Here is a 12,784-nt window from a genome sequence, read left to right as displayed (position 1 = left end):
AGTAATGATGCTGTTCGTTACTTGCATGTAACAACTGGCAGAAATGGGAGATTTTTCACTCCTAACACATTGCCCCCTGATTCAAATGTGTGTGTGTGTGTGCTTAGGTATTTGTGTGAATGTACATTACACTGTGAAAAATGACACACATTTGCTGAGGCCCACACCTCCGCCCTGACTCAGATTGCATGTTCTTGTTTCATTCGAGAGATTGAATTGCTTGTCTCACAGTAAATGCACTTTCTTATTCACCAAAGACCTCCCCCACCACCCTCCCCCCATCACACACACATACAAACGTGGCCTCTACACATGCAAACATACACGAACAAGGCAAAGTAGCCATCACTCAAGGGAGAGTGCTATGGATTTTCACATTTCCCACAGTTACTTTCGATTTAACTACTGACTACAACCGAACACGGTACTTGCAGTACTTTTATACTCATAATGTCGAATGCTGAGCTGCCCTCAAATTAAATGTGACATATCCAATTTTCTAAACAGCATGAATCTTATTTTTTTTTTTTAATCAGATGCTGTCGGGCCAAAACGTCCTGTCACAAGTAAATTACAATTTTTCTCTCAAATTTTGTCTATTGGTCAGTTCACACGGCTGGGTTGTTATTATTATTATTACTATTTACATTATTTATATTGTTATTTATTTGTTCTATTATTATTATTTATATTATTTATATTATTTATATTATTTATATTATTATTATTATTATTATTATTGAACAATCTAAGCTAAGGGGTTGAAAATGGCTTGCAATGTTAATGGTTGAGCAACGATGCTGTTTTGGGATCTCCTGATATTTTGGATGCCCAAGCATTCTACCCAATGCCAGCGATATCAATTTTGTTGCAAACAGTCATGTGAAATTTGATGCAACTTCTACGCTACTAAGATACAGAATTTATCACAAATTCTGTATTTGGATGAGAATGAGACAAGAGAGACCTTCTCCAGCTCACTTTGCGATGTTGGTTGCGCGTCTTCCCATGAGAGTCTTAAGGAAAGGCAATGACAAATATAATCAAATGTATTCTTTGACATTCTGAAATTTCTATGAAATTTGTGACTGTGGAAGGAAAAAAACTTGTTTTATTCTCATTATTTTTTCCGGCTATTACTTGCTCATATATTGGCCAGTTTGTATTGATGGCTCCATTGGCCAGTTTGCGAGCCATATTTTGCCGTGCGCATTCGATGCACTCGCACTTGTGGGATTATTATGGGCTGATATTTGTGCCACTAGAAACTGAATATTTGAATTGAAGACTGGATATTTGAATTGAAGACTGAATATTTGAATTGAAGACTGAATATTTGAATTGAAGACTGGATATTTGAATTAAAAACGGAATTATTGAATTGAAAACTGAATTATTGAATTATTAATTATTCAAATATCCAGTCTTCAATTCAAATATCCAGTCTTCAATTCAAATATTCAGTCTTCAATTCAAATATCCAGTCTTCAATTCAAATATCCAGTCTTCAATTCAAATATTCAGTCTTCAATTCAAATATCCAGTCTTCAATTCAAGTATTCAGTCTTCAATTCAAATATCCAGTCTTCAATTCAAATATTCAGTCTTCAATTCAAATATCCAGTCTTCAATTCAAATATTCAGTCTTCAATTCAAATATCCAGTCTTCAATTCAAATATCCAGTCTTCAATTCAAATATTCAGTCTTCAATTCAAATATCCAGTCTTCAATTCAAATATTCAGTCTTCAATTCAAATATTCAGTTTCTAGTGGCACAAATATCAGCCCATAGATTATGCTTTTCCCCATATGCGTGAGCAAGATGAGCATTTTGACAGAAGCACGGGTGAGTGCAACTGATTTTGAAAATGAAACATTTTCAGACTTTGATCAGGTCTTCAACTCAACTCAACTTTAGTCATAAACCACTTTGAAAACAACAACACTGAACCAATGTTGTCCACAAATAAAATCGAACATAAGCGGCTTGAATAATGGATCAAACTTAAAGCAGTTAAACAGAAAGCCGAGGCAGCGTAATGAGCAGCCGTTGGTTCACTGTGCTGAGAAAACCAAGGAGGATAGACACAACTTTTAACTTAAAGTGAATGAACAATTGTTTTTTTGTTTTTAAATATAAGATCAACAGTTTTTATTTGTTAAATTCACAATGTGTATAACTGAACTCTTTCTTGTCTAGAAGCAAAATGATTTTAAAAGCCCTGCTGTATTGAAATTTCAGAAGAAAATCAAATTAATTAAATTGTCTTTGAAAAAAAATGTCATGTGCGTCTCTTTCAAGAGAGCATGAGACCAGCTCCCAGCACACAGCCCTACGTTTGACAGACAGTGTTTGAGTTTCAGTTTTGGTATTCGATATGTACAACCGAGGCTGAATATATGAATTTTGACATGGAAACATTGATGCGAAACCACTTATTTCGAGCTTTGGCATAGGATGATATAAGACGATGGGGCCGAACCATTTTTTAATTCATTTTTTACTCTGGAGCGATGGGACCCCAGACTGCTAACAACTGTTTCCTATATAAGTTATGGAGCTGTTCTGTGGTCCCCTCGTTGTCTATATTTTAGTGTGAAGAACGCTGTTGAAAAAGTGTCATTCATACATTGGCTGCTCATAGGCTTTCCTGTGATGGAGACTGTGGAGCATCCCTGAGTGACTGACTTGACAGCCAGAATCAGTCAGGGGCGGCAGGTACAGACAGCAGCCTGGCTTATGAACAATGACTGGGTGGGGCCCAGGCAGCCTCAGAAGCCATTTATCCTGACGACAGCCTCGATCTTACATCCTCAGGTCAGCAACGACTCTCCCGGGCCGCCCTCTCTAACCTCTGTGGAGTATTTTCTTGCCTGACCATCCGACTTGGACAAGTATGAATTACGGAGGGGAAACAAAGAGGGCTGAAGATGTGCGTGAGTGATGCATGATCACAGTCTATAATGGCTGGTGTAAACTGGTCCCATGCAAGGTATTAGAGATAGAGGATCACAATGGTGTGGCTGCTGAGGGATGGAACTGCAACGGTTTGTTTCCTCTAGCTGATAATGGAACGTGCCTCTGAATCCTAATGAACATGCCGTCTAGATAACACCTCACGCTGTTGCTTGTGGGAGCTAAAGCACATTACATTTTCACCGTCATATTTGTGATGAATTGCCTTCACAACAAAGAGAAATGGAGAGATGTGGGAGGAAAAGTAAAGTATTCTCAGGCTCCCTTTCCCAATATCTTTGCCTAAAGCAACTTGGAAGCAAACACAAGCTTGATATTAAAAAGAAATATTTCCTGGCACAAATGTGTCAACATGAGGACGACTCCTTAAAAAAGACTATTCAAAGTTCTTGTATCCCTTCAGGGAAATGAATGACAGATTTCACATTGTCAACCTTGTCTGATGCACTCAACGTTTCCCTCCTTGCACATGATGCAGCTTATCATTCACACGGTGTACACAGTTTGTCCCTTTCTGTCTTCTTCCGAGCTTGTTCGTTGCGTTTACGACACAGCTTTGTGTGTGAGGCAGCAGTCGCATTCCCTGACCTGGCCTGAGGAGAGGGAAAGGCGCATCTGTCTGGTCATGCCCCAAGCCGGGAGATTAAAAGCATGGATTCTTTATTTGATAAAAGAGCTGATACTCGCAATTTTATCAGGGACGGTGTCTTTTGTCGAGCTCGCGCCGCTGGCCTTGCTAGACCACACTGCATTAATATGATGAAAATGCTCTCTCTTGCATGCTCGGCGGAGTTGGCCTGTAGTGTCGCCATGACCTTTACATGACAGCAGGACGACTCACTTAATTGTTCCGTTTGCGCCTCTATCATCATAGACAAGGTGGTGAAACGCTTTCACTATGCATGATTGGCACATCAACGTGCATACGCCATTAAACGCTTACTGTGTCACAAATAAAGCTCGACCAACATGTAGCTCCCATTCATCATGTTCTTACAAAAGTCTAAAGACGCTGCTGAGGAAATGATCTTGAATAAATCAAAGAACGCTTTTGAAGGATAAACTGCTGAAATCAGTTGCTCATTTATTCCAACACACCATTGTACTATTAGTCGCAGAATTCTCTGTCACTATAAATCATACCGATTGAGCTGGAGTTGATCAAAGTAGAAATTTATCATATTGCATGCGGGCCTTGACACTTCCTGTTACTGTCAAGATGAATGGACAAAATAAGTGAGAATGTTACGAGGAATAGGTGTCATAACGCACATTAATTGCTCACAGCTGCAGCTGTCATGCAAATGTGCCCCCTAGGGACGGTGAGCGGCATAGGTCTGACTTCAAAGATTTGATGTTTGAGTTCTGTCTGTAACAGTAAGAATAGCAGTGGCACACCTGACTTTATTTTTTAATGAGCATCGTGACAGTACTACTGTGAATTACACGTTAACACGGGGGTTTCGTTGTAGGTAAAAGTCTGCAATGTAGAGAAACCGTTTCAGCATTTTACCCCTCCCACACACTTTAAATGACATGCTTAGAGTCATTAAAGCATGCTTTTAATAAAAAACAAATAAATGTGTGTCTTAGATGTTCCTTTAAGAGGCGGGTCCTGCCCTGGTGGGTTTGCGTGTGGACGAGATCTGGCCGACGGCATCTTCAGCTTGAGTGTGCTTCTTGTGTTTTATTATTCTGTCGTTGTTCAATAAATAGATGAGAAGTGGGCCTCTCCCATAGGACTACAGGAGATAAAAAAATAAATAAAATAAAACGATTACATAACAATTTGCGATAATTGTAGGGTTTCAATGAGGAATCAGGATATAGCTGAGAAACACCTGTCTCTGTTCTCGTCACCATCGTTTGCCGCCAGTGATGGCAAAAAGAGATGATGAACACATCATTAATAAAAAAGTGGAATATCCAGAGAGGGATTTGTTTTTTATCTGTGTTGAGTGTTGATGTGAATATACTTTGCATTTAATCACTTTCATTGACATAATGGCTTCATCGCATATCATGGTGAGAATGACACTACATGTTTTTGCAGAGATTAACTTCTTGTTAACTTTCGTGCCAGTTTGAAAAGAATTTTAAAAAGCGAGATGTAGATAGATTTGAAGCCTGTTGAAATATGCATTCCTTCGTTAGCTTTAGCATTGTTTTAGCATTAGCATTCCGAGTCCACTGAGTTTGCAAATGCCTTCTTTGTGGTTAGCTTTGAGTTTTCTGACAGGTGATTAAATTGTACAGTGTGGGTTGGGATTTAAAATGAAGACTTGTAAAGGCACACAGTGTATGCCCTATTTAAGGCAAGGAGAATGAATACATTCTTATTTCTCCAAGCTTAGCCCCACAGGAACTTCTAAATCCCCTTAATAGACATCAAATCCTAAATTCCTCCTAAGGCACCGACTTTATAAATGTCCTGGAAGACGGTGATCCAAAGACTAAAAACCTGGTGATTTTTAATGGTCCAACCCTGAGAGACTTCAATTTATGAGGCAAAACTAAAAGCAGACACTTACACAAACGTAAACTTGATTTTCAAATTTTGAGCTTAAACACTGTCGTAAAACAGGGCACCGCGGGGGTCCATTTTTGTACCCCAAAGTACAACTTTTTGTGATGTGCCATACAGGTTTCACAATTGAATCCTTGGGTACACATAATTACAGCTATACTAATAAAGTTGTATTGCATTGTATTGTATTTATGGTTAGAAACCGGACCAGGGCTGGGCACTTAACCCTTTTTTTGCCAGTCACTCCCCCGCCCTCCAGCCGCAATCTCGGTAGCCTTCCGGCCTAAACTTTCAGGCCTTATTGATAAAAATTGTCACCGTCCGATCCCATCGAGCGACCGAAGCAGGAACGGACAACAGGCGCTTTCGACACGATAGGAGGCAATTTTTTGTTGTTTGTCCATTTGTCCTTGACCACATCACACGCACAAGGGCCAGATGGTGGGCCGGACTGAAATCCACCTCCGATCTTGATTAATTGAGCCCTTTTTTAAAATTTTTCACCTCCCACCCCTCTCTCCAAAAATGGACATCCAGGCTGCCCAGCTCTGGAAAATACCATGTTTGTAATTGCTAGACTTACGTGAATACCTTTAAAAAAAAACATTGTAAGGAAACCAGTTTAAAGAAATGAATGATTGACAATAATTTGTAAAATACATGCTTAAAAATGCAAATCTGTGATAAATATCAAATGCAAAGTTTAAGCGTTTGAGATTTTGTTGTGTAGTTTGAAAAAAAAAATGCTGGCTGGTTTGGAAAATCTGACTGCGGCAACATTTTATTACAGCAGCAAAGCATTCACAGATGCGTCTGATTGACACTGTCTGCTGACAGCCAATTATAGCAGTGTTCTAGTCTATTTGCCCTCCCACTAACCTCAAGTCTCCGGCCACCACAACAAACCCCAATGGACATCCCGCCCTATCCTTTCTAGGCTGAACCAGTCAGTTGCACGTTCGTTCACGTCTGGGGGACCCTTGAAAATTCAGAGGCTGGATGCTCACGCCAACAAGCAGTCAGGTACACCGAGAAAGACAGTTGCCCTCTTTTTGTCCTGATTACAATTTGCCTTACTTTGTTTCCCTGACATTGTAGGGTAAATACAATTCTGAAATATGACTCCAAAGAAGAGATGGATCATGTACTCAATGTGTTGTGTTACTATTCAAAATCAATTACCAGTCTAGACAAGGTAATATTTGGACTTAAAGGAAAGATGAAAGGGAAATGCAGTTGTGGCTTCTAACAGTAAGAGCATGAATTTATTCCCCAACAAAAGGAAGCCCTTTATGTCCTTGCATCTCTGCAACCCCCTGCAGCTCTTGGGGGGGACTACTTCCCCATGATGCAATTCCTTCAGGGGAAAAAAATGAATTTATGTAGATGGGATGGGGTAGAGATTAGACACACGTTAAAAATGCACACATTCTAGAAAAAGGAAAAAAAAATACAGATCATCACATCTCACAATTTGAAATCTTCAGGAATTGAATGAATTACAGCTTTGAAGATGCTCGCCACACCTTTGCCATCGCTGCACCTCCCGCTTTCTACTTATATATTACTTGTCCCCTCCTTAGTGCTTTTTGGGAGGGAGATTTTTTTTTTTTTTTTTTACATCAAGAGGCAACAAGTGTACATCCTCTGGTAGCATTGAAACCCCCCAGTTGTTGTTGTTCTACATGACCAATATGGAGGTTACATTTTTTTAAAATATACTTTTCAAGAATTGCCAAATTAGACAAACTGGCACACTAATGGATTAAATGTCTTCATATGTGTAGCTCATGTAAACCTATGCCCTAAGATTGTGACATTTCTCGACTGTTACTGTCTTTCCCAACAAGGTAATGTCCAAACTAGTTGACAACAAGTGGATTGAGAAGACCAGAACTGGGCAGTCCATTCTAGGGGCGGAATGGTCCGGCCCTCCAGCCCAATACCACAATTATAACGCCAATTGTGCGTACTGAATTGCATTGGGCACGTTCGTGGAGAAGAAAGAAGAAGAATGACATGAACGAGACCAATAAGACCAATATAAGCCTATAACAAGGTAAGCGCATTCGAATAGTAAATTAGCCAGCTATGCATCCATCCATTATCTGTACCGCTTCTCCTCACAAGGGTCGCTGGAGTCTATTAGCCAGCTAATGATGTTTAAATAAACCTCTGCCGTTAGCATCTCTCCCGCGGCGGCGTTATGCCGACAATTTTTATGAATAAGGCCGGGGGTGTCGAGGCTGGAACGGTACAGAGATTGCGGCCCAAAGGCGGGGGACTAACCGGCAAAAAAGGGTCAATTGCCCAGCTCTGGAGATGACTATGTTTCAATTTTAGCTCGGCACGGTCTCACAGTGTACAGAAGGACAGTGAAGTGAGAGCTGTCCCAAGGTAGTTAGAAATGTTTCGGAGTGGCCTTGTGATGTTTACCTCTGGGCAGAATCTCAAACGCTCTGCAAACACGTGCATGTGCAATTTCTTTGAAACAGTTCTCACCGTCCTCTGTGATGCATATCTACAGCCACAAAGGGCGGGCTTTTAAAATCCGTGTAATCATCTCAAAGGTGGCTATTCTATCTCCATTACCATGGACGTGCATGGCAGATAAATTTGTGCGCGCGTGTGTGCATGTGTGTGTGGTTACATTCATAAGAAATGATGTGCTTCTTTCCGTAAGCGAGCATCTCGTTACTCAGATATTCTGCATCTCACGGCCGAGCTACAAAGAATATTTTCTTCATGAAAGCTTTTCTAGCAGTGAGAGGAATAATGAGCGGATACAAAACTTATAGTCATGGCTTTTCCAGTTTTGCTGACGATGAACCTAAATGAACCCAGTTAGGGTTAAAAAATTATGGAAAATTATCAAATTGCGATTTTCTTTCCCTAAGAATTAGATTGCGATTTGATTTGCGATTTTCTTCGTATTTTTCAACAATTAATGTTTGTTATAACAAACAATATCAGATCTATTATACATTATAGAAAACTAAGGTAACAGCAAATAAAGTATTTATTAATATGAAAGACAGGTTATCTGCAACAATTAGAGGTTTAAACTTACGAAATATTTGAACGTGCAGTTTGGCAAACGTTACCATGACAACAAAATTCTGCCACACAGGTGTGGTGTAACATGAACACAGGTCTGATTGGTTGTATTGGATCGGCAGATATTTTGTATTTCATTTCATCCGAAATTGGTGATTGGTTGTAATGTCGTAATTTGCTAATCGATCAATGATATCATTGATTGGATCTATGAAATAGGAAATTACAGCAAACACAATCTTGTTCACTCCAGCGACGTTCAATGTTGTTGTTGTTAATAATCTAAGGTTTCTCAACATATGCAGTTGGTTTTTCTTTTCAAATTTTTTTGCAAAAAAATTAATTATTTTACTTTTTTTGGGGGGTGGTGGCATGAGTTGATCAGATTTTTTTCCAACCAATTGGTCCCAATCCAATGCAAATAGCAGGTGTACACTGTACAGTAAACAAAAATGTTGGATAGATTGGTCCATTTTATGATCGGATTTGTGATCATCTTTTAAAACTGGGTGATGGGCTCCAAATTCCTGATTGTATTAAGCGTAGTGCTGTATATTAGTAGTGTACTTTATGTCATTGAAGGCAAGAATTCCTTCCATGCTACTTCAGGTTGAATGTCTTCTGTGTGTCCTTTTTAATGTTCTCAGTTAGCTGAATAGAATATAATTTAGTTTTTTAAATGGTGACAAATCCTGAGGGTTGGAAGTAAATATATTAGAGACTTTTTCATTTTATTTCAATCTGTGGCTGTGAAACACAAATTAACTAAAATCATTGTGTCTTTCTATTTTGGGCTTCCAAGTTTGTCTCTAGTTGTTTTTTTCCCTGCTAAACTAATTTCCTCGCATACTAAATGGCTCCAGCTCACCCATGATGCTGAATGGCATGTGCAGACAAGAAAATTAGTGAATGGTTCATTTTGATTTATTTATTTTTTTTGTGGAAAAAAAAAAACGACAGAACATATAATACAACGTAGGCCTGTTTAAATTATAATCTTGTAATTTTGTCAGTGATTTTTTTTGTGCAGGCATTTCAAAAGCAACCCATTTGTGTAAGAGGCTTAAGTTAGATCATCATTTTACACAGTTTAGAGACTGCAATTTCTATTCATAATGTTACCAATTACAATAATTTAAAATGCAATACGTACATATGTAACAGTATGCATTTACTGTACTATATTTTCTTGTATTTTCTATATGCTCATCTCTGCACCTCATGCTCGGGATTTATAGTATACACTAAACTTAGGGGAAATTGGATTTAACTATTAAAATAGTTGTTATTAAAGGTGCAGCCACGACCGTTGATTGTCCCTATAATGAAAGGTCATGCTCAGCATGTGCCCTGGCTCAGTTGCCTCAAGCCATGCTATTTAATGAGATTTTCTCAATTTCATTAGCCACAGGAAAGCAAGACGGGCCCCGTTCCTTTCACTCCCAGCTGACATTAAAGACACTGGCTGTGTTTCCTGAAGGCATCACCGTAATGAGATGCACTTGATCAAATGTCAACAACAGCCTGATTTCAGTCATTTTCAAAAACACTTCAAGTCCGTAAATTTGAACGTATCGGCACAAAGGAAGTCAATATGTTGCAATGCTCGTACATTTGCCAGAATGCTAGACCTGACCCTGGCAGTGTGTAGAGAACCACCTCCCCTCCTTTGAGGATTAGAAACCACAAAGCCATGCTCATTCCATGCTCACATTTCATCGCTCTCGACAGCAGGCTGGAAACCCCCATCGGCCCAGACACACCAGGGGGAGGATGGGAATACCCTGCCGAAACTTGTCATTTCATTCCCTTCTTTGTGGCCTGCATCCAAAGGGTTCATTTTCTGCATGCATATAAAACAGCCATACAACAGACAAAAACTGAGAGATATCTAAAAATAATGGGTTGATTGTTTTGTTGTTAATTTCTTTCAACATATCTGGGAATGGAGCAATCAAAAAGTAATGAAACGTATTCCGCTTGCATTACTTTAATATTACGGCACTTTGATTACATTACTAACTACATTTTTTAATCGGTTACTAGTAATTATAATCGGTTACTAGTAATTATATCTACGTACGTATCCATTTAACAGTCAGATTCACCGGACCACAAAAAATTGGTAGATCAGGTTGGGGTGGGTGGCACCATCTGACTTCTAAGATGAGGGCACCCAAGGCCCTGGGTGGCACCTAAAAAAATTTTTAAAAATAAATTAAATAAAATTTTTAAAAAATGCACTGGGTGTAGGGCTGCTCGATTATGAAAACATTAATCAAGATTATTTTGGTAATAATTGAAATCACGATTTTTCCAAATAATAATAATTTTTTCCATACAAATGAAGTACATGTTTAATCGTAAAAATAAATAAATAATAAAAAAAAATTCAAATATGTGATTTTAAAATTTAAAAAATGAGTACATATATGATCATGCCAATTTTTTTAATTATTGAGTGTAGTTATCATAATTGAATTCCGATTACTTGCACAGCGCTAACTGGGTGGAAGCACCTCATTTGACGACCCCAACGAGGATATGCTGCAAGTAGACTGCCATGCTCACAAATTTCCCATACAACAAAGCCCACTTGATGAAACGAAAACATGGTTGTTTCTGTTTTTTTCCACATGCTTTCGAAACCATTTTTCCTCATTAGGGTTGCGGGTCAGCTGGAGCCTATCTCAGTTGATGTTAGACAAATGGAGGGTTCCACTGGCCTGGGCTTGACTCAATCGATTACAGGGCTTGACTGACATAATTTTGTGCCTTTTTTTTCCCCAATCCTTTCTGCTGCTGTTTTAACAGATTTCATCCTAACTGATATACCCTGTTTTTTTTGCATCTTTCCAAGTTGTCTTGGTCCACTTGTTTGTGATGGAGTTGGGATGGCAGCGCTCAACAACTGTCAGAAAATTTACCCTTTGATTCTCTTTAACGGATCCCAAACTGACAACCGTTTTTATATAAGAAATCCAATATACAACGTTATCTGCTGGATAAATGACTCAAACATTGCAATCACTAGGTACTTGTCAGATTATTAAATTAAGTGCTACATGTGTTCTAGGTAAAAAAATGATTGAAAAGAGATTTTTAATCTCAAATATTTTTCAGCTGGTTAAATAAAGGAATAATACTAAAATGAGATTTAGATTCATTCGATTGACAGACATCATTGGGTGATGCTGTTCTGCTTAATATGTATTTTCTTGCGTTTCTTTATATTTGCACCACATTTTATATTTTGATGAGTCTGTAAATGAAGCTGAGTTGATTAAAAACAGAATAGCAAAGCATTTGCCTCTGGCAAATTGTGTTATTAAAAAAAGTGTTTAATATTTGAACATCAACCCACCTTGTGCCATTTTTCTGTCGTCTACCCCGGCAGCAGTGGCCACTGAGCTGGTTTGTCATGAGGATCAAAGGCTCTGCTCTCCTCTCTCATTCAGTTCGCTTTATTGGGCCAGCCCCCCTCGCCTCTACCCCCTTGTGTGGCTACTTTAGTTCGAGATCGGCGCAGCAGGGCGAGAGTTCTACCTACCATGTGGCGTTACTGCTTGTTATCCCGAAGCCTTGCGGATCCTTCCGGTTCCGACTGAGCTGTCTAACCCCTCACTGTGCTGACTCTTTAACTCTTCTGAGCACAACTTCCTCCTGCCAAAGTCACTCACCATCTCCAAGCAGTCTCTTTTCCAATGTTTCCGCTCATCCTATCCTCCCCTGTGCTTCCGTTTCTTCAACTCTTTCTCACCCCACCATAATCCAGTTTGCCGTGCCCTTGACGAAACTCTTGATTCCATAAAGTTTTTGCTCCTTGTTCTCCCTTCGCACACACAAACACATCAAAAGCACATTTTGATTTGAAGCTTTCTCTTGTTTCTAACGAGTCAATTTTCTCAAGTGTTGTCTCTTGCTTCTTTTATTCCAATTCACACTTTAATCAAAACTGTCAATCACTTGCTCAAGCTATGCACAACCCCATTGCCCCGTGCTACCATCTCAAATGACTGCTTTTGTACTTTCAAGGTTACTTTCAATGGCACTAACTTTGGTCTTTTTTTTAATTTATTTATCTCACAGCCTCGAGCGCTGAGCAGTTGAATGAAAAATCCAGAACTAGGCCAGGGCATGGCAAGCAGGCAGGCGGGCAGCGGAGGATTGGCCCATAAAATCACCTGCTTTACTCTCGATGCCGGTGTACTAAACAAGTCAG

The 12,784-nt window shown here is 39.2% G+C and overlaps 1 protein-coding gene across 1 annotated transcript in view; it reads left to right on the top strand.

The window, feature by feature from the left end:
- The first annotated feature begins 7,540 nt into the window (after positions 1-7,540).
- ldlrad3 (low density lipoprotein receptor class A domain containing 3) overlaps positions 7,541-12,784 on the top strand; it is a 93,104-nt gene continuing 87,860 nt past the window's right edge. Inside the window, exon 1 of the mRNA XM_088298661.1 lies at positions 7,541-7,564. The gene's annotated coding sequence lies outside the window, so the exon portion shown is untranslated. The remainder of the gene's footprint in view (positions 7,565-12,784) is intronic.

The sequence above is a fragment of the Idiotropiscis lumnitzeri genome, chromosome 6, assembly GCF_059441095.1.
Source record: "Idiotropiscis lumnitzeri isolate Australia: NSW breed Sydney's pygmy pipehorse chromosome 6, RoL_Ilum_1.0, whole genome shotgun sequence".
Lineage (NCBI taxonomy): Eukaryota > Metazoa > Chordata > Actinopteri > Syngnathiformes > Syngnathidae > Idiotropiscis > Idiotropiscis lumnitzeri.
Note: the sequence above shows the minus strand (reverse complement) of the source record. Positions and strands in the feature narration are given on the sequence as shown.